Raw genomic sequence first — 19,274 nt, forward strand, 5'->3', positions numbered from 1 at the left:
ATATACATATATGCACATATATGCACACATTTATTCACACACACACACACACACACACACACACAATATATATATATATATATATATGAGCGTATGTATAAATATACGTATAATTACATACATACATACATACATACATACACGATTGTGTGTATATATATATATATATATATGTGTGTGTGTGTATATATATATATATATATATAGATAGATATATATATATATATATATATATTTACATATATATACATATATATATATATATATATACATATACATATATATATATATATATATATTTATATTTATATATTCTATCTTATTTATCTTCTTGTTTTTTTTTAATTGTATTTATTTTAATGTTGTTACTGTTCTTAAAATATTCTATTTTTCCATGTTTCCTTTCCTCACTGGGCTATTTTCCTTGTTGGAGCCCCAGGGCTTATAACCTCCTGCTTTTCCAATTAGGGTTGTAGCTCAGCAAGCAATAATTTATATATATATATATATATATATATATATACCGAATGTAATTTTATATTAATGAACATCAAAGACAAAAAGTAATGGAGAGTGATAGAGCGAGAGTGAGAGTGTATGATTATGATGATCTTTGAGCCTCCGTATATTTGTATCCGTTGCTCTTACATCCACTCGCGTTCTGTGATCTTAATGTATCCTCCCTTGGGAAGTAATAAAGAAAATGGTCTTTGATCCACTTCCGATTCTCCGTACTACATCATCTTAGTTGATATATGAATCATACATTATTTCCTAAAAGGACTGATAATATACCCTGTGATATATACATTTTTTCTGGTGTAGGAATTTAGATTTCAGGACGAATACTTCTCTATTTACAATGAGGTATACTTACCTTGCCCGTGAAAAAGCTGAAAAATATTCTGAGTTTGATAGTAATTTTGCTTTTTGTGAATTGTCATTATTAGTCCTGTCAACGCCATTGCTCCCTTATATATATATATATATATATATATGTATATATATATATATATATATATATATACATATTAATTCATCGACTTACAGTGGTAACGTGTTCGCCTAGCTTTCGTATGCCAGCAGATTGATCCCCATCTGGGACCGCGTGTTTAAGCTGTTTACTGGGGAGGCCACTGATGTGGTTGCGCACCACGGCAGGGGTTGGGCTTCCCTTGGCTGACGTTCTGATGACCCTCTATTCCGATGAAACTGAAACCAGACACCTTTACCTTTATCTTCGATACTAACCTGTGTTAGGCTGATATATATCTGAATTTCCTATGTTCATTTTGCATTAGATTAGGGTCTCTTAAATTTCAGTATTTATTACAGTCACCTTAATTTTTCATATCTTATTTTACGGTTTATTTTTTTCTTACCAAATTCCTATCGCATCTCATATATCTGCAACATGATTCTATAGTAGTTTGGAGTTAGATTTACTTAGGAAAAGGAAAGGAATTCGTACTTGCGGAAGGGTTGAGCTCGATATACTTTTTTATCAGCTTATAAATTGGAAATGGAATAAATCGTTGACCATATAATTGAAGCCATTCAACGTAATATGAGAGAATCTAGAGCGATGTTGATACATACGTTCCATACATATTTTTGATATAAAGAGGTAATTCTGGCTTTAAATTTTTCTATTGCATTAATTTTGTATCTAGAAGCTTCTAGTTCTCACAGTATTCAGCTAAATGTAAAAGTAAAACCCAATGTGGGATCAAGGCTAAACAGAAAATTAATGTCATTAAAATTTAGCATTAAGTGCTCGTGCCAAATTGTACTGTGTGAACCCAAAAGAACGATTCCCTCATGCTGATCAAGAAATTTGATGGAACTTGAAAGGTCGAGATTGGACAGATACAAAGTTCATAAATTTTGACACATTTCAAGTGTTCTTGCTTAGATACATCTATGTTTCTAGGTATACGGGGGCTGCCTTTAAGGTCTGAGGAAATGAACTGATTGCTAAACCATGAGAAATGAGATCACAGTCATATTGAAAGCCAAGATCAGCAAATTTGGACTTGGTGGCTGTGCTTGAATCGTGGTACATACTGTATATGTATACAGTTCCATGAAGGCATCTTTCCTTCAGTGTTGAATTAAATAAAGTAAGTATGATGCAATTCTTATGGATGGTGAAGCTAGTCATGGAACGTCAAGGTCATGAATTCTCTAAACCATAAGCGTTTGTGTTGCCTTTCATCAGTGCAGAGGGTTTTACTTATAATAGATAACAAAAACGCAAAACTGAGATCATACAGAAAGTCATGATCATTCAAATTTATAGTTGAAGCTCTATATCCAAGATGTACCTGGGATTTAAATAACCTCAACGTATAATTGGAGAGCACTGCTGACGGACAGAAGGCAAATGGTACAAACTTTTTGTGCCGCAGCTACCTAAATGGCAAGAATACATTTTAGCTTAAGTTTAATTTTTCACGTGTAGGAAATTTGGTAACCTTTATTATCTTACCACCAAACTTTCTACCCAGTAGCCGATATCACTCAGTACAGTGGTAACGTAGCATTCGTATGGCGGTAGATCAATACCGGCCGTGGCCGTGAGTTTAAGCGGTTTACTAGGGAGGCCACTGCCGTGGTTGAGCTTGCCCTGTTGACGTTCTGGTGAGTATCTATTCTGAAGACACTGGAATTGACACCAGACATCTCTAACCTCTTAAACGCTAGTAACAACGAACTAATATAATGTAATTTTAAAATTTTAGAGCTTTGCAAAGAGAACATGATATATTGACCTTTAGTGGATACTGTGCACCGTAATGTTGAAATATGTGAATTGCAGCCACAGCAAAAATAGTCGTAAGGATTTATCATTGAAACTCTGATTAACTTCTCTTCAATTTTTGAAAAGTCTCTCAAAAAGAGGCTGGGAGTCATCTTTTAGGGATTGTCGTCTCCCGTGATACCCAGATACCTCATGCATTACGTAGTTGAGGTCTTGTAAATAATTCTTCTGCAGTATCGATATCCTGGAAATGGCTATGCCATTATAAGAACCACCTTCAAATTCCTCCTCCCTTTCTCCCGTCCTTTGAACTTCTCAATTATCTTAATGGATGAAATGTAATTAGTGTAGAGAATCTGAGCCAATTGGCTTCTTGGGTGGGTTAATCCAAATGCTTTACTTAGCTGTGATGACGTTAATTTGCATATGCACTTCGCTAAGTCTCTCTCTCTCTCTCTCTCTCTCTCTCTCTCTCTCTCTCTCTCTCTCTCTCTCTCTCTCTCTCTCCTAACAGTGTTTATGAAGTTTTCATTGTTTGGTAAACTGCCTTGTAATAAGTTCCTAATCATTGCCATTCATTAGTTACTCTGTGATGTTTAATTTATTAAAAACAAAAAAAAATATCACAGCTAGATACGTAAGAATTGTTTTTTTTTTTTCCTTATGATTTTAATCTTAACCATCTACTGTAGAAGTAATTTTCCTCTTTTTGCGAGTCTTCTAATCCTCCTACATATTTTAGGGGGCACAAGCTTGTTAGCATCCCCGTACACCTTTCGTGAGATATTTCCTATTAACCAATTTATGGTTCAATGGGTATTTAGACCGCTTCCAGAAGTGGCGAAACACATTGAAAATCAGAATAGCGTTAATATTGTTGGGTTAATATCTTATTAGAAACCTCACTCTTGGTGGGTCATGGGTAGCCCTTTCCTTTTTTCCTTTTCTATTTTATTACGCAACCCGTCAAAAATGACTTCTAAATATGTACATATATGTGCATACACACAGATTAAACCATACCTGTCTGCCTTCTCCTTTCTTAACTACTACCAGGTGTATCGACAATTTGTGGGAGACTGGTTTAAGAGTGTACCTTTAGGGTAAGACTACTTCCCCTCCCCCCCTCCCCGTGGGGTGATAAGTGACCGAGTGGAAGGAAATACACACACACAATATATATATATATATATATATATATATATATATATATATATATATATATATATATATATATATATATATATATATATATATATAAATTATATATGTGTGTGTGTATATATGTATATATATATATGTATATGTATGTATATATATACATATATATGTATATATATATATATATATATATATATATATATATATATATATATATATATACATATATATATATATATATATATATATATATATATATATATATATATATATTTGTATATATATGTAAGTATGTATATACATGTATATATATGTATATATATACATATATATGTATATGTATATATATATATATATATATATATATATATATATATATATATATATGTATATATATATATATATATATATATATATAGCCAGACACATTGCTCTGTATTATATTGGGAGGATTTAAAATAAAAAGGAGATTAACCAACCCAACAAGTCCAGCTTTACACTTACAGAGTTGGCCATACTAGTATAATCACCACGTGTGCTTTCTGCATTTTATTCACCTTTGTTAACATTACTCTCTTCTAACGTCTTTAATTTCAACTTGTTCCAATTTTCCATTGCATTTAAGAACAAACTTCTTGGCCGCTGCACCTACTGGGTTAACATGTGGTGTTGGATAATGATGATAATGATAACACAAATAATAGTTATAATTGTAACTATGCTAATAGGAACTGGTTACATTCACATCATGATTTTATTTTCTCCAGTGATAAACAAATAAATTCTACCCTCTTATCTTTCCTAGATATTTTGAGTACGCTAACTACTGTAATTCTTTAATTCATTTCCATGTCTTATTTGTACGCTGAAAATAGTAAGCGAAGGATATCCAAAAGATCTATGCCGTAGGAAATCTCTGAAACAACTAGTGTAAAATATCTGAAAGTTTTTTTTTTTTTTTTTTTTTTTTTTTTTTTTTTTTTTTTTTTTTTTAAAACAAAATTTATAATTTTCTTTCAGTTTCGTCCTCACATTCTGTAGTTCCATCTTTATGTGCTTCATCGGAAGAGCCCACTTTATTGAAATGGCAAATATTTAGTGAACTTTCAATAATCGGTTAAAACATCTATAGATTATTTATTAAATAATATAATATGCTTCCCGGTTCAGCCTTATTTCACTTTCATGCTTGCAGAAATTTTTAGATAACTTGTATACGATTTTCCTTTCATCTCTATTTTTTTCCAAACATAACTTTGATATTTCAAGTAAAAGCAAATAACGTCCTACATTGTTTTATTCGTGAATTTTGTGAAAAGAAATAAAAAAGTAGATTTTAGTTTCATACCTACACATACGTCAGATGTTTAAACTTGGTGTTAGCTGGTTATATGATGCATCTTGTTTTGATTATAGACTTTCCAACTTTTGGGAATTGGTGACTTAGAATATCTCTTAAGACCCAGTTGTATTCAACAGAGGATTAATTTTTTATTATTAGGTTCTGTACATCCGGAATCCCAAGGAAATTTTTAAATTCTAATCTGAAAGGCAGACATTTCTTAGTTATGAAAAACTGAGATTTATTAAACATGGAAAATCTCTCAAATAATGGCACTAAATAACTTAGTATCTCCAGGAATTTCGTTTATCATTAGTATTGTAAACTTCATGAACCCCATCTTAGAGTCTGAATACCTCAAGGAAATGAGTGTTTTCGTATTTCATCTAGGTAAACTTGATCATTTTATGCGTGAGTTCCTTGAATCAGTGCGTCTTGTGTCAACACAGAAATGACTCAATAAAAAAATTTAAAGTCACAATTCCCGCATGCTCAAAAACACTATGTGATAATATAATGGCAAAGAAAGTACTTTAATTCATTACAAAAGTTATAAACTGTATGCGAGTGCACACTTCAAAATTTGAATCTAAAGACTCGGAGATGCATAAACAAAACGATGTAAATTTGCCGTAAGAAAAAAAGCAGATGGAAATAGTATGGTAGGATTAAACGAGTATTGCATGATTTTTTTGGAAATAGTATGGTAGGATTAAACGAGTATTGCATGATTTTTTTGGAAATAGTATGGTAGGATTGAACGAGTATTGCATGATTTTTTTGTAAATAGTATGGTATGATTGAACGAGTGTTGCATGATTTTTTTGGAAATAGTATGGTAGGATTAAACGAGTATTGCATGATTTTTTTGGAAATAGTATGGTAGGATTAAACGAGTATTGCATGATTTTTTTGGAAATAGTATGGTAGGATTAAACGAGTATTGCATGATTTTTTTGGAAATAATATGGTAGGATTAAACGAGTATTGCATGATTTTTTTGTAAATAGTATGGTAGGATTAAACGAGTATTGCATGATTTTTTTGGAAATAGTATGGTAGGATTAAACGAGTATTGCATGATTTTTTTGGAAATAGTATGGTAGGATTGAACGAGTATTGCATGATTTTTTTGGAAATAGTATGGTAGGATTGAACGAGTATTGCATGATTTTTTTGGAAATAATATGGTAGGATTAAACGAGTATTGCATGATTTTTTTGGAAATAGTATGGTAGGATTAAACGAGTATTGCATGATTTTTTTGGAAATAGTATGGTAGGATTGAACGAGTATTGCATGATTTTTTTGGAAATAATATGGTAGGATTAAACGAGTATTGCATGATTTTTTTGGAAATAGTATGGTAGGATTGAACGAGTATTGCATGATTTTTTTGTAAATAGTATGGTAGGATTGAACGAGTATTGCATGATTTTTTTGGAAATAATATGGTAGGATTGAACGAGTATTGCATGATTTTTTTGGAAATAGTATGGTAGGATTAAACGAGTATTGCATGATTTTTTTTGGAAATAGTATGGTAGGATTAAACGAGTATTGCATGATTTTTTTGGAAATAGTATGGTAGGATTAAACGAGTATTGCATGATTTTTTTGGAAATAGTATGGTAGGATTAAACGAGTATTGCATGATTTTTTGGAAATAGTATGGTAGGATTAAACGAGTATTGCATGATTTTTTTGGAAATAGTATGGTAGGATTGAACGAGTATTGCATGATTTTTTTGGAAATAATATGGTAGGATTAAACGAGTATTGCATTTTTTTTTTGGAAATAGTATGGTAGGATTGAACGAGTATTGCATGATTTTTTTGGAAATAATATGGTAGGATTAAACGAGTATTGCATGATTTTTTTGGAAATAATATGGTAGGATTAAACGAGTATTGCATGATTTTTTTGGAAATAGTATGGTAGGATTGAACGAGTATTGCATGATTTTTTTGGAAATAATATGGTAGGATTAAACGAGTATTGCATGATTTTTTTGTAAATAGTATGGTAGGATTGAACGAGTATTGCATGATTTTTTTGGAAATAATATGGTAGGATTAAACGAGTATTGCATGATTTTTTTGGAAATAGTATGGTAGGATTAAACGAGTATTGCATGATTTTTTTGGAAATAGTATGGTAGGATTAAACGAGTATTGCATGATTTTTTTGGAAATAGTATGGTAGGATTGAACGAGTATTGCATGATTTTTTTGGAAATAATATGGTAGGATTAAACGAGTATTGCATTTTTTTTTTTGGAAATAGTATGGTAGGATTGAACGAGTATTGCATGATTTTTTTGGAAATAGTATGGTAGGATTAAACGAGTATTGCATGATTTTTTTGGAAATAATATGGTAGGATTAAACGAGTATTGCATGATTTTTTTGGAAATAGTATGGTAGGATTGAACGAGTATTGCATGATTTTTTTGGAAATAGTATGGTAGGATTGAACGAGTATTGCATGATTTTTTTGGAAATAATATGGTAGGATTAAACGAGTATTGCATGATTTTTTTGGAAATAATATGGTAGGATTAAACGAGTATTGCATGATTTTTTTGGAAATAATATGGTAGGATTAAACGAGTATTGCATGATTTTTTTACACGAAGAAAAAAAAAATTAACATGAATCTCTGAATGAGGTTTTCATTGCAGTTCGTCAATAAGACATAAGACATTTCTGGAACTGCTGATGTAAATTATGGTAAAGGATGTGGGGGCATTTTAGTAACAGAGTTTTCTTGAAAAAGAAAAAAAATAGTTTTTTGGTCAAAACAGGAAGAATTTATAATGAAGAAGATATTTTAATTTCAGAAGGTTCTCTGGATATTCAATATTGAACCAGTGTAATTTAGTTCATTCAATTTACAAATTTTGAGCGGGAAATTCGTCTAAAATGTAAAAAAGGGGCAGCAAGCGAAAAGAAATGTTCAAAAGTTATTATATCAAGGCCGTCGATATATTCTAACTTTATATTAGATGTGCAAGCATTACTAAAGAAATTAGTTTTAATTGTGGAATAAAAGCATGCAACTATATTTCAATAATTATGTTTTTTAATTTTGCTAAAATTAATTAACCTGTTTATTAAAATGACAACACCTTTTTTATGTCTTAGCAAATAGCCTGAAGAGATACTAGGTTTTTCCACAGTCCTTTACTGAAGGGCCCCGTTAGGGGTTAGTGCCATCAGTGTAGGCATTATTTTATTCTCCTGTTAAAATCGGTAGTAAACAACGGGGTACGTAAGGAGGTTAAAGGTAATATTCATAGTACACTAATCAGAAGGTTACCTTCATTTAATTATCTCTACGGTACACCGAAAATACATAAAGCAGGTAACAAGCTAAGACCTATATTAGCTAGTTGTAACTCCCCACAGACTGATTTATCTACTTGGTTGGCTAAAATTCTTGGCGAATTAATGGGTACCACATCAGACTCTCATTTGAAGCGCAGCGCTGATTTCACAGAGAAAATTAAGAAAAAGGAATATGTAGGTCGTATGTACAGCTTCGATATTGTCTTTGTTTACAAATGTACCTCTTGACTTTGTACTGGAAAATCTCACTAAACTTGCCAAAGATGACATTTTTATACCACCATTGCCAGTAAGTAAGCTCTACGAGCTAATTAAGATATCTGTAGAATCTACTATTTTTTAATTTGAAAGGACATTTTATCAGCAAAAGATGGGAGTCTCAATTGGTGCTTCCCATTCCCCGGTTATTGCAAACCTGCGTATGTTAACAATTTACCCAGAAAAATAAAAATAGTAATTTGGGTACGGTATGTGGATGATATTCTTATTGTATACCAACATAATGAGGAGGCTTTTAGAAGATTTTTAAATCTACTGAATGGTTATGTACCCTGACAATCAATCACCCTTTCTTGATTTAATAGTTCATCGTCTCCTCCTACGCCTATTTACGCAAAAGGCCTCGGTTAGATCTCACTAGTCATCTCTATCTGGAGCATTTAAATCAACATTTCTCCATTCATCATCTCTTACTTCACGCATCATAGTCCTCAGCCATGTAAGCCTAGGTCTTCCGACTCTTCTATGGTCTTGTGGAGCTTAGTTGAAAGTTTAGTGAACTAATCTCTCTTCGGGAGTGCGAGGAGCATGCCCAAACCGTCTCCATCTACCCTTCATCATAATCTCATCCACATATGGCTCTCGGGTAATCTTATAGTTTCATTCCTAATTCTAATCCCATCTTGCCATTTGACTCCCAATACTCTTTTGAGGGCTTTGTTCTCAAATTTACAAAATGTGTTGGATATTGTTTCATTGTCAGACCACGACTCATGTTCATACAGTAACACCGATCTCACTGGACTGATATATAGTCTGATTTCTATTTGTAATTTCAGGTGATTTGATTTCTAAATTTTACTTAACCTAGCCATTGTCGGATTTCATTTTTTCAATCTTTCATTAAACTCAAATTCTAATAATCCTGTGTTAGAGATCATAGTTCCTAAATCTTCAGATGATTCCACCTCATTAATCCTTTCTCCTTTCATTGCATATTCCGTTCTCATCATCTCTGTCTTTCTTCTATTTATCCTGAGCCCAACCTCATGTGATATTTCATTCATTCTGGTAAGAAAGCTTGGGACAGCGTCATCAGAATACTCTAGGTCAGCTAATTTCCTGTTACTAATCCAATCCAATCCTTCTCACCATCCCCAACTGTTCTATGCAGTACAAAATCCATGATGAGGATACACAACATAGGTGACAACACATTCGCATGAAGTACTTCACTGTTCACTGGAAATTCATTTGATAGGACTACACTAACATTAACTTTGTACTTGCTATGCTCATGAAGAGACTTAATCAAATTTACATATTTAACAGGGACTCCATAGTAACCCAGAACTCTCCACAAAATTGGCCGAGGCATACTATTAAAGGTTTTTTCATAGTTCATAAATGGCATCAAAAGTGGATTTCTATATTCTACACATTGCTGTACCACGTCTTAAAATAAACATTTGGTCGGTGCAACTACTTTTCCTAAATCCTGCTTGCTCATCTCTCAGCTTTGTATCAATCTCTCTTTCTAGTCTATAATAAGCATACTATATAATTTCATGACAACTGACGTAAGTGTGATACCTCTGTAATTATTGCAATCAGTCAGATCTCCTTTTTTTGCCATTTTCAGCAACACTTCTGGCTCCCATTCATCATGTTTTGTCTGTTCACACCACATTCTACAAAATAATCTTGTAAGTATTCTGAGAGCCACTTCATTTTTGGCCAATATCATCTCAGCAATTATTCCTTCATATCCAGGTACTTTCCATCTTTTTAGTTTTTAATGATAGTTTCGACTTCAAACACATTGAATCCATTTATGGGCCCATCAAGGTCTTCTTCAGCTCCAGGAATATCAATCAAATTATTCCCTTCATATCTCCTATTCCTGACCTTACTAAAGTGTTCCATCCAATGTTGCCATTCTTCATCTTCTGTTGAAAACAGATCTATCTCTCTTTTGATGGGCATATGCTTCTTCTTTGCCCCAGTAGAGATTTCATTAGGAATTCTATGAGTAATTTTTACATCATAGCCACTCCCTGAATTCATAGCTTTGTCAGCCTCATCTGCTTTCCTGGGTAAATATTCTCTCCAGTCATCCCTGGATTTTCTTTTGACTGCAATATCAATACGGGAATAATTAGTATGCTCTACCTTGTAAGTTTTATTACTTCTTCGAAAACTTCCAACATTCAATTTCTGTCTTTTTCTCCTGTTTATAGTATCTCAATTATTGTTTGATAGCCATGGTTTTCACTTTGTAACTGCATGTCCCAAAACTTCACTACCAACTGACTGATTTATATTCTTAATATCACACCATTCTTCATTAATGTCTGTTCTTCGTATCATAAAGTCTCTAAGACTGCAAATCGATTCCTAGATTCAATTGCAAAGGTTTCTCTGTGCACATCATTTAGAAGCTTAGTTGTATCAAACCTAGGGATTCTATCTACATTTCTGTTTGGTGCTTTCAGTTTTAATTTCAGTGTGGCAATTAGGAGCTGGTGATCACTACCAATATCTGCACCTCTATAGCTACTTAAATTTCTCAGTCCTCCTTCTCTCTTTATAAATAGCTATGGGATCTATTTGATTTTTGTAAACACCCTATGGTGAAGTCCATGTATATTTTTGGATGTCTTGGTCCTGGAAAAGAGCCCCTCCAATAACAAGATTGTTTGTTGAACAAAAACTTATAAAATGCTCCCCATTTTCATTTGCAACTTCGCCAAGACCCTCAACACTCATCACAGTCTCTATACCTTGATTATTCCTTCCAACTTTTACATTGAAGTCACCAATCACAATTTTCATATCTCTCTCTGGGATCTCATCTATTACACTCGGCAGTTCTTCATAATATTCATCTTTCCTTTCTTCAAGGGAATCATTTGTTGGTGTACACCAAACTATAATACTCATATTACACTGCTTTGATTTAAACTTTGCAAGTAACAATATGCAATTTACAGCACTCCATTTTCTTAATACCTTTTCTGTTCTTGGTGTCATCATCATTCCTACCTCTTCTCTTTCAATTACATCTGCAGATGTATATATTGCTTTTGTCTAAGATTTCTTTACCAATCCCCTTACACCGTGTTTCAGTTAGGGCCAAGATATCCAAACTATTTTTCATAAATTCATTCTCTACTTGCTGTAACTTCCTAATCTGATTCATGGTTCTCACATTCCAATTACCCATTTTATATTTTCCTTTAGTATTTATTAACTGGGAGGTACTTAGCACCCCTCTCTGCCCGGGACTAGGGGCCATTCTGTCATTTTTGCTTTCCATAGATTGGCTAAATCCATCGAGGATTAACTGGTTAAATTCATCAAAGGATAGCCAGTTCATTATGATGCATAGTGCCCATGTAACTAAGGCAGGTCATCCCTGCGGGTCCATACTAATTCCAGATAGATCATCCGCCAGGCATCAGGAGTAAAAGCCAAAAAGACATCTTGTCCATCGCTTTAAACCCAATCCGACACTCAGCTGCTAGTGACTTCATCAAGATTTAGGGGTGTATTTCCTCCACACCCATATTTTTCGTTACTCCATCAAATTACTCATCCACTTATAAAGCCGTTGGCATACATGGACTGTTAAGATATACCGCCTAGCATGGTTATATATCACCAAGCATGGTTTATATCGCCTGACACGGTTTATACCGCCTGGCACGGTTTATATCGCCTGGTTCATATACCACCTAGCATTTGAACAGGTCTTCTAAATTTTCTGTTTTTAGAAAGAGCACACAAATCAATGCATTTATCTTTTCATACTATGATGTTAAAATTAAATTAGATGTCTTAACAAATCTGTTTCTCCGTGCATATCGTCAGTGTGACCCTATTTATATTGGTGAAGAAATTGAGTTTTTAATACACTCCTTTAGAAGCCTTTGTTACCCTAAACATTTTATAGAGAATTTTTTCAAAAATGCGAAAAATATCTTAATTCCCGTGACAAAAAGGATAAACCTGATTTTAAAACGTTCCTTCTGCTTCCGTTCAACAAAGAAATCGCCCTTTCATCTAATGGTTTTTGTGAAGAGAAACCTGGATATATCATCACTTTTCAGTATGAGAATACCCTAAGGAAGAAACTGATAAACAACAACCCTGGTAAAGATGATGATGAGATAGAGGTATATGTGATTCCATGTAAAGATTGCGAGGAATGCTATATCTGGGAGAGCACCCGCTTGTTGGAAGAAAGACAAGGGGAACATATAGCAGCTTGCAGAACAGGGAACTACTACAGTACCATAGCTCAACACACTTGGAAGAAAAGCCATGCAATAGAATTTAAAAAGGCAGAAATCATTTATAGATGTCGAGACAGTGCAATGAGCAGAACGATAGAAGGTCATGTGATCTCTTTAAACAAACTTTTGAGGTTAACGCTGGAATAGCAGAAGATGGCAACATCGCTGAGGAAATATGTAGGCGAGGCAAAATCCGTAATTATAGAAATATATGTGCCAAGATAAGAGATACCTCCTCCCCTGTTCCTCCTTCACTGGTGATTTTCCACAGACAGTTCAAGTGACCAGCGGCCAAAACTCCCGGAACATCGAGTTGTATGGTGACCATCGCAGCATAATTTTTTTTACAGAATTTTTTAAAGGGAAAGTGTCCAACAACCTGAAACTGCTTTGTAATTAGTTTAAAATTGTTTTTTTTTACTGTATGGCTATATAATGAATTGTCTATATATTTGAACTTTTCCTTGCATCAGAACCTGATTTGTATATTTATAATCCACTTAGTGAAGAAGTCCACAGATGGTGGATGAAAGCTATAAAGTTCATTGTATAATCTACAAAAATACACAATATTTTATACACGTCCTACATAACTGTGGAACCTTATTAGCATATATATATATATATATATATATATATATATATATATATATATATATATATATATATATATATATATATATATATATATATATATATATATATATATATGTATGTATGTGTATATATATATATATATATATATATATATATATATATGTATGTATGTATATATATATATATATATATATATATATATATATATATATATATATATATATATATATATATATATACATATATATATATGTATGTATATATAATTTACATTTATGTTTATATATAGTTATGTGTATATGTATATGTATATATTTATATATTTATATGTATATAAGTACATGTATATTTTTTCAATATATATATTTTATATAGTATGTCTATTTATCTATATATATGTACATCTATTTATCTCCCCTATCAAATAAAGACCAGGTTCCTGACTATATATATATATATATATATATATATATATATACATATATATATATATATATATATATATATATATATATATATATATATATATATATATATATATATATAGTTAGTAGGTTGGCTAGGGCACCATCCACCCATTGAGATACTACCGCTAAAGAGTTATTGGGCCCTTTGACTCCAGACAGTACTACATTCGATATATCTCTCTGGTTACGGTTCACATTCCCTTTACCCACACATACACCGAATAGTCTGGCATATTCTTTAAAGATTCTCCTCTGTCCTCATACACCTGGCAACACTGAGATTACCAAACAGTTCTTCTTCACCCAAGGGGTTAACTACTGCACTGTAATTATTCAGTGACACTTTCTTCCTAAGTAAGAGTAAAAGAGACTCTCTAGCTGTGGTAAGCAGCTCTTCTAGGAGAGGGTGACTCCAAAATCAAACCATTGTTCTCTAGTCTTGGGTGGTGCCATAGCCTCTGTACCATGATCTTTCACTGTCTTGAGGTAGAGTTCTCTTGCTTGAGGGTCCACTCGAGAACACTATTCTATCTACTTTCTCTTCCTCTCGTTTTGTTAAAGTTTTTATAGTTTATTTAGGAAATATTTATTTTGATGTTACTGTTCTTGAAATAGTTTATTTTTCCCAGTTTCCTATCTTCAGTGGGCTATTTTCCCTGTTGTGGCCACTGGGCTTATAGCATCCTGGTTTTCCAACTAGGGTTGTAGCTTAGTAAGTAATAATACACACACATATATTTATATATATATATATATATATATATATATATATATATATATATATATATATATATATATATATATATATATTCATATATATATATATATTCATATATATACATATATATATATATATATATATATATATATATATATTCATATATATATATATTCATATATATATATATATATATATATATATATATATATATATATATATATATATATATATATATATATATATATATATATATAAGTCACGTTCACCCTCTTGTGATAGGGTACCCCAAGAGGAAAGGGGAGGGGGTGGGGGTGGGAAGGGTTCAATCAGGGTATGTGCATGTGTGCATATCTATCTAAATATTCAGCCGTCATTTTTGACAGGTCGCGTACACTAGTTTTTTTTCTCCCCGCTGTTATCCTTAAATTAAGGAGTTGGTTACCTGATGTGTTCCCTTTAATACCATTCTATCAATGGCATCCTCTTCTACCAAACCTCTTTTACCAAACCTCTTCTCTCCATATCATCCTTCACATTATTTCTCCTTCTAATTCCCCACCTCCCTTTCGATCTTCTCCTCCTAAGAGGTTCCTCCACAAAACCTCTCCAAGACTCTCTTATTATCTCTTTACTACTCATGCTATTCTTCTTATTTCATCATTTTTTAATCTTCCAAGCAGTGATATTCCCATATAATCCACCTCAGCATTCTCCTATTTTTTCTCAAGCTTTACTTCCTCTCTATGTCTTAGAGCCCACTTTTCCGATCTATAAATCAACACTGGTTTTTTGGGGCTCATGCCATGTCGTCCTGATGGAAGTTCCTAAAGGGTAGCTTCCTTGGGTATATATAACTACGGCGATATTCCCAGAGAATTTACCTTAAGGTACCCAGAATTTTAACTCCTGGAGCGAATATCCCTAATAAAAGAACCAGGGATATCGCGAAATATCAGAGGACGTATTCTTGACACTCCACATAGCAATCTGCACCCCGAACAGAGTTAACACTTCGAAGGGGTCAATTGACAAGAAAACGAAAACGAGAAAGAAAGGAGAGCCGCTCACTAGGTATCTCTTCTCTCCCGTTTCGTAAGTGTGCATTGCGCCGCTCACGGCGTCATCTGTATTCCTTTTTGCGTAGTTCAACAACTTTGTGTTTTTCCCTGTGTTTCTCGCAATTCTTGGATTATTTCAACTTTATAATGCTTTCTCCAACTTCTTCTGCTTCTGATAAGTTGAGTATTATTTCTTTTATGTATAAATGTAAGCTCTTCGTATTTTTAAAAGTGATTTGATAGTGATATCGTTGTTACAAGAGCTGTTGCCTACCGGAGGCGTCCTGGATGCTGTCGCTCGCTAGGTATGAGTTATTTAGTTAGCCAGAGCGACGTTCCCGGTTGTTTCGCTTTTATAATTTTAGCTGTTCAGCGTTACATAGGATTTCTTTATATGATGCTTTAGTATTTTTGTTTTGGCAAAGGATTTGCCGATTCTGGCCTATGCTAGACCTTGTAGCCTAGTCGTTTGGCCCTAGTCCTTTCCGGCATGATATTCAGATTTACGAGTGTTTTAAAATTTTATTGAAGCTTTAGGCAGTTTTATACATTTAAGATTATGTTGATTTTCTTCCAAGATAGTATACGAATGAGTTTCGGTGATTTAGGCAATCGATTCTCTTTGTGCCTAGGCTAGTTGTCTATGGGGCCTTAGTATACTTTCTCACACTCCCCGGTTGCTCTCTTCTCTTCGGAGAAGGTGTGCAATCCCTTTCCCTCTGTTTAAGCCTTGGGCTTAACCCTAATGGTTTAAATGAATTGACTTTAGATACAACTATATTAAGGTGTTTCTGTTCTTTCCTGTTTCCAGTAAGTCTGGCTTCAGGAAGGGGGCAGGACATCAGAGTTCTTAGTCTGAGTCTGTTTCTGTCTAGCTTGTTGTTGAGATTCCCTTGCTAGACTGACAACAGACATAGGAGGCTTAGCCTCTTTAGTTCACTTTCGAAGGTTTCTGTACGAGATGATTCCTTCTTTTTGTGATCTAGCAGACTAGTCCAGTGTTGTTGTTCTCGGTGTGGAGGATGAGATCCTGTTTTCTGTGAATAACAACGCCTTCCTTGCTTTGGTTCTGAGGGAGTTGGCAAGTATTGCTGGCCTCCCTCCTCGGATCTCCCCTAGGCTAAGATGAGTTTTCTTGGTTGCGGGTGATTCATTATTAGAGCAAGGTTGGCAGGACCCTCTTCTCCCTTTCCCCCTCTTTCCTTTGTGATGGCCTAGCCATTGCATTCCTGTCCGTCATTCTACATCTGTACCTAGCATAGGTTAGGATGGGGGGTTAACTCAGTCCCATGCCGGACGGCAAGGGTCTTCTGCTTTGAGTGCTGCCCGGACCTCCCTTGGTCTCTCATCCATGTTTGTCTGTAGAGCCAGATGGCATTGGTCAGGAAGCCTAAAGTTATATTCTCCCCTTCCTTATGTGCACTCTTTCGTGTTGCCGGGTTATGAGGTAGTACAGTCTCTTATCCCGGCATCCATTCTGTTTTTCTTCTAGTGTTGTACCCTAGCCCGGCTGCCGGCCTGAGTGGCCGGCAGCCGGGCAGGCGGAGTTCTCTGGTTCTTTTGCTGCCGGCCGACATTGGTTGTATACCTTTGCCAGCCGGCTATAGATCTCACCATTGTCTGCTGGTCGCTACGATTAGTGGCCGGCAGCCGGGTGTGGTTGTTGTTTAGCTGCCGGCCGGCAGTCATTGCCGGCCGGCACATGCATTTGAACCAGCGTTCTTCCACCTTATAGTTTATAAGTAGTATACTTTGGATTTAGTTAAGGTGTGTGCCGGCCAGCACATTACCTTCTATACTGTAGCCAGTATTTTTCAGTATAGTATATACTGTAGGGAGAAAACTATAGTATAGTATTTGTTACAACACTAAGTTTTTCTAACACTTTTGTGTTGTCTTGCACAGCCCTTTGGTGTAACCTTACAGATAAAGAAAGTGAGTTCTTTCTTGTCTACTATCCAGCATTTTAAAATCACTTTTTTGGGTGTGAGCTACACCTGTTTCCTCTGGAAATTATTCATTGGTTGCTCTAGTATAGATTAACCATACGATTTTATTATCTGGAAGGTTGCAGCAATTAACTGTGCGGGAAATACAAGTGTGTGTCTTTCCTTTCTAGTTTAGTTATGCTAAGCTATGTATATCCAGTGATACGTAGTTCACTTGATACTCATGGAATTTTCTTCTCTTTACAGGAGGACCATCTAAGGAAGGAACCAGCCTCAAAGGAAGAAACAGAGCCGAAGGAGGTCATAGTTTTGGACCACACTAAGGCTCAAGCTTTACTGTTAAGCTCGATGAAAGAGAGGGGCTTCACAAACTCAAAGGTACCTGCTTTGAGTAAGAAGCACCCTTCCTTTGTGTCCTCTCCTTCTAGAGCCTTCCCCTTTATGCAGAAAGGGTTTACGGCTGTGCTGAAAGCAGTCAAGGCAGGTAAGCCTTGCCCCTCCTTGGAGGAGTGTAAACCTCTGTCTTTGGCCTTACCCATGAACCACAAGGACTGGAAGGACGTCCATCTTACCTTCACAGTCGGGAAGTTGGAGGATGATATTGCCGGACGTCAGTTCAGTGAGAACCTCCCCAAGCTGTCTGACTTTCTTTTGCGAAGGGAGCTTGAGACAAAAGAAAGACTTGCTGCCTCAATGTCTCATCAAACGACTCTGGAGACAATGGCAAGTAACCCCAAGGTCCATGAGATGTTCATGGTAGTGGCTAAGACACACCTAGTCACAGTGACGAAGGACCTTTATAGCTTCGTCAAAGCTAGGGGGGCTTGTAGGGAGTTCGTGTTCGCCTCGGCCGCGGTGAGGCACGAGCCAAGGAAGATAATCCTCCAACATTTGGGGCAAAGACCTCTTCCCTAGTGAAGCGGTCAAGGAGGTTGTAGATAAGGCCGCCACGTAGAATAGAAACCTTCTCCAGAAGTGGGGCCTATCTCTCAAAAGAAAGTCTTCCCCAGATGAGGGTCCCCAACCAAAGAGGAAGACTAAGAAGACTAGGCTACCCTCTCGGCCAGCCAAGCCGTTCAGACAGCAGCAACAACAGGAATTTCCTATGCCTGCAGTGCCCCAGATGGTGGCACAAACCCCGACCACGTACCAGTGGGTACCCCAAGTCATGTCAAAGCAGTCTCCGGCATTTAACCCAGCGTTTGAAGGGCAGTCAACTACCTTTCAAGCGAAGCCTAGAGGAGCAGCCAGAGGTTCGTCTAGACGCCCCACAAGGGGGAGGGGATTCAGGGGTGATCGCGGTCAAGGAGGCAAGGCCTCAGGGCAACAGCAGTCAAAGTGAGATGA

The 19,274-nt window shown here is 35.0% G+C and overlaps 1 protein-coding gene across 2 annotated transcripts in view; it reads left to right on the forward strand.

The window, feature by feature from the left end:
- Window positions 1–19,274, forward strand: part of LOC137644929 (uncharacterized) — a 592,257-nt gene that overhangs the window by 101,538 nt on the left and 471,445 nt on the right. The window lies entirely within an intron of this gene.

Source organism: Palaemon carinicauda, chromosome 8, assembly GCF_036898095.1.
Source record: "Palaemon carinicauda isolate YSFRI2023 chromosome 8, ASM3689809v2, whole genome shotgun sequence".
NCBI lineage: Eukaryota > Metazoa > Arthropoda > Malacostraca > Decapoda > Palaemonidae > Palaemon > Palaemon carinicauda.